Below are 4,605 nucleotides of genomic sequence, written 5' to 3'. Positions count from 1 at the left end.
TGGGCAAGATGAAATTTGATATAGTCTATTTTATTTAGAAATCCATGTATGATTAGAAGGGACTTTTTAGGCACGTAATGTACGCTATGGTTCACTATTATGAAAGAAAGGTGTAAGTAGGCCCAAAAAATGTTTAAGGGTTATCGAACCAAGGATCAATTCGTTCTGTTGTCTTCAACCTTGTCTTGCTCAATTTGAATCTGCTCGTATGTGTCTTTGACTTTCTCTTGATGTTCTATGATCTTCTGGTGAATTCATTATGGATCTTTGAACTAGTTGTACCTACTCAATCTTGTGACTTGAAGCTCGATGACTCACTTGTTTTGAAATACTTGATCCATTTTATTTCTTTTCCATTTTTCTTTCTTTTTCCTCGTTTTTTCTTTTCTTTTTTCTTCTTCTTTTTTCTTCTTCATGTTCTTGCCTCGATTTGATCTTCGAACACCTCATTTTTTGTTCACCTTATGGTATCTTATCTGGATTGATGGTCTTCACTCATGCGAGAAGATTTTCTTCACCTGGCCCCTAGTGGGGAGGGTGATCCTTGGTTAGGGTTGAATTAGAATAAAATATAATTCAGGCTCACATGGGCACAACAAGGGGTATATTTTCTCATTTTGTGAAGGGATAATTAAAGAAAGTTGTTCATAATTTCATATACGGAATTCCTTGCAAAAGAGGTATCCTCAGGGGGATATATTTTTAGGATTAATTTTATTCACATGAGAACAACGTAATTAATGCATTATAAAATTATTTCAAACCATTTCATTTATTTTTTTTCTCCTTGCTTCTAGCATATCCCAATTATTCAGGCTCGTCTTCAAAAAATTGATTCGAGATGTCCCATATTATTTCTTCTTATAGGAAGGTTCACGTTCAAGTGAACATCTTATACTCAATGCCTTCAGGTTTTATTGGTAGAAAAATATCGGTTTTGTGTCTAAGAAGATTATGGTGTGACTTTATCGACTCAACGAAAGGTAAGATATAACTTTTCATGTCTCAAAAAAGATAAAGACGATATTTCAATATCTCAAAGAGATGTAATGTCAAAAATTTTTATTTTGATAGCGACCTTGAATTATTTCAAGTAAAGAATAAGGAGGTTTTATTTTTGGTTTTTGACGGGATAAGAAAGGTTTAATCTTTCCATATGTCAAAAATCTACAATTCTTGAAGAACTAAAAGAATCTATAATTCATTCGATATTCAAAGAACTACAAGATTAAAACTCATTTAATTGTTCACAACCTTAGAAGGTATCATAAGTTAAATCATCAAAAGATTTTAAAAAAATATGTAAGAAAATATTAAAGATAGATCAAGAACAAGTTCAAATAAAATAATGCTCTTACTGTAAGTACAAGAAAGCTTCATGGTAGATGCAAAGATCTATTATGGATTAGCATCAGAATGCCCCATCATTCATCGAATGTCCATTCCCCTTAATCAATCAAATTCTGAACCTTTCGCTTCAATGCCCCACATTTCTCAATGGAATGTCCTGAACTTTCTATGTGATAACTACATACGAAATTGACATTGTAGCCTTCAGGATACGACGGCTCCTTCGGCTTGGATTGGGTTGGAGTCACCAAGTTTTTGTCAATCAGTATTGGAAGCAATTCCTCGTAAGTTATTGGAATTGGGTCCAATTGACTCTTTTCTCTGATCATCCTATAAGGCTTAGGCTTACGACCAACTGAATCGGCTCCCACCATAATGATTTCAGCTTCTTCCTAGGTGTCAATGCTGCTTGCACTCATTAGTTTACTATTCTTGATCGCCCTTTCAGTCATTTCTCCAAACGTAATGATGTCAGAGAAACTCTTAGTGGCAATCCCTAACATGTGGTTTATATATGGAGATTTTAATGTATCGATGAATAAAGTGATGAACTCTCTTTCAATCATTGGTGGATCCACTTGAGATGTAACATCCCTCCATAGTTATGCATATTGTCGGATGCTCTCATTATGCTTCATCTCCATATTTTGCATCATTGTTTGATCAGGGGTTATATATGTCATGTGCTTGAATTGACCCAAAAAGACATGAGACAAATCCTTCCATGAGCCAATTTGAATACGACTCAGTTGAGTATACAACTTAGAAGCATGTCCACTCAAAATGTCTTGAAAACAATGGATCAACATCTAGTAATTGTTTGTGTATCCAGTCATCCTTCGAATAAACATCGTGAGATGGGCAGTAGGGTAACTTGTTCCATTGAACTTTTCAAAATTAGGCATTTTGAATTTGGGCGGGAGCACCAAGTTAGGAACCAAGACTAGTTCACTTGCATCCATTTTATTATGATAGCTTTGTCCTCTCGTTACTTTAAACGTCTCTCTGCACTAGTTTTTTAAGTTCTCAGGGATCTCATTCTTGGCTTTTTACATCTCATCAGGATTGGACATGTTGTGATCAATAGTGTTATCTTGAGGATCTAACAAAGTTGTTTTAGTCTCAGTGGCGGAGAAGCCTACTTGGTGGATTGGAAGCCTCTCGGGTGAAATGAGTACTTGTGGATTAGCCCGTGCTATCACACACTCAAATATTTCCATAGATGTAAAAGCATGCTCTTTTCCTTTTTCCAGATTGAGCCAAGCTAATTTCTCAACAATCTGATCGACCATGATGGCTTGGGTTTGCAAGATGTGGTTTATGGTAGCCTTTTGTTGTTTCTCTAATTTAGCTTCTCAATCTCGTTGCACTCTCTGTAAATTCTCTTAGAGTTCTTCCTTCAATTTTTCGAATTTTGCTTCCATTATTTCACATTATATGGACCACCGCCATTGAATTCTCCATGAATTAATCCCCATATTTTTATGAATGATGCATGTGAAAATACTTAAATAAATGCAGTGCAGAATGTAAATATGCAACTACAGTTGCAAAAAGTGTTGATCCCAATGATGAATATCATAGAATAAATTTCATCAAAGATAAAAAGTCATCACACCACAAGATAGTATATTTTATAGACATGTTTTTGCTTAGATGTTGGGCCTGAAATGGGTCAATGCTTCGTCTCATAGCTTCGTCCTTGAAAATTATGCACCTTAAGCGCTCTGTAACCAATCTCGGTTAATATCCCTATAGTGTTAGGATCATGTGGCACGCCTTGATGATTAATGGTAGAATAGTTGTAAGCAAAATATCTACCATTACTTTACCTTCTCAGATAAAGGGACCACCTTCGAGTCTTCGAGGTTATTCTATCAGCTAACTCTAGTGCGCAAACTTCAAGCGATTTTCTTCCTCATTAGCAATTAGTGCATGTCTATGTATGTGGCTACTTGATTAAAAACTTTTTTCTCTAGTTATGAAAATTTCCACTTAAATATTCCCTTGCGGATCAACATTTTCGCATTATGTTATGATTATGCAATGTAAAAAGGCAAAAAATGACACAAAAAATTTTAAAAAATGAGGTAGTACAGGTAAGATAATCAATACAGATAAAAGTGTTATTCAGAGATGAATATAACACATACCCCGTCATGGTATCTACCCGAGCACGCTTTTATTAAATAGCAATCCTGCCTAGACATGCTTTCTACCCAACATGCTTTTATTTCAAGAAATTGATCCTAACCGCATGGTATCTAGTTTACAGCTTTCATTCGAAAAGAAATCTATTACATAAATTTAAAGCAAAATATAAAGGCTTAGAGTCATTCCTCTTTTGTGTACACTTATTTTGGCACTTACTACTGACAGAGGTTCAACATGACTCTACCTAAGGTGACCAATCTATGGTTCACTATATGCACCGTTTCGACTCTATGAGGAAAGGGTATTGGAATTATCCTTGATGTTGGTGCCCTTAGGCTACCAAACCCTCAATCCTAGCGTATTATATGCTTAAACGGATCGAGTTCAATTCGAGAGGATTCACTTCCTTATACCCATACAAATAAATCCCTACGATTGTATATGATATGTGTACCCCCAGGGGTTATTTGCTAAAATTCATTCAAAGAATAAATTATTACAAAATTATATCGTTCACCCCTAGTACCTTGGGACGAAGCTCGGGTATAGAGCTTATGTCATGTAAATGCACGTGATGTGTGTGAGGAGGAACATACAAACCTTTGACCCAAGAAAAAGAAAAACTCTCAATAGAAACTTTGACATAGCTGAAAACAAAAATTAAAACATTAGTATGACAATTAAAAAACAAAGTTAAAAAACTTTAATAAATGGATCATAAGCTAATTAAAGATTCTAACTCATAGTTTTCACTACAATAATGTATAAGTGATTGAGGACTCGACTCTCTAAAAAAAATTTCCAATGGAGTCGTTAAGCTGTCATAACGTCCTTTTTATTTTAAAAGTTTTCATGCTTTTGAAGAAAGTTCGTTTACGGATTATTATCTAAAATTACTTAATTTGCCTTGGAGTTGCCATCGATCTTTAGGCTATGTAAGTTGAATACCTAAAAACACCTTTTAAAATATTTAAAAACTATTTAAAGGACATAAATCAGTCTATGTTTATCAAAAACTCAATTTTAAGGATCCGGAAGTTGGTTACACGCTGGGAAGAAAATCACCACCACTACGCCCAAAATTGGTACCAAATCGCTTAT

This window comes from Hibiscus syriacus, unplaced genomic scaffold (assembly GCF_006381635.1).
Source record: "Hibiscus syriacus cultivar Baekdansim isolate YM2019G1 unplaced genomic scaffold, ASM638163v2 tig00002237_pilon, whole genome shotgun sequence".
NCBI lineage: Eukaryota > Viridiplantae > Streptophyta > Magnoliopsida > Malvales > Malvaceae > Hibiscus > Hibiscus syriacus.
This window is presented reverse-complemented; position numbering follows the sequence as displayed.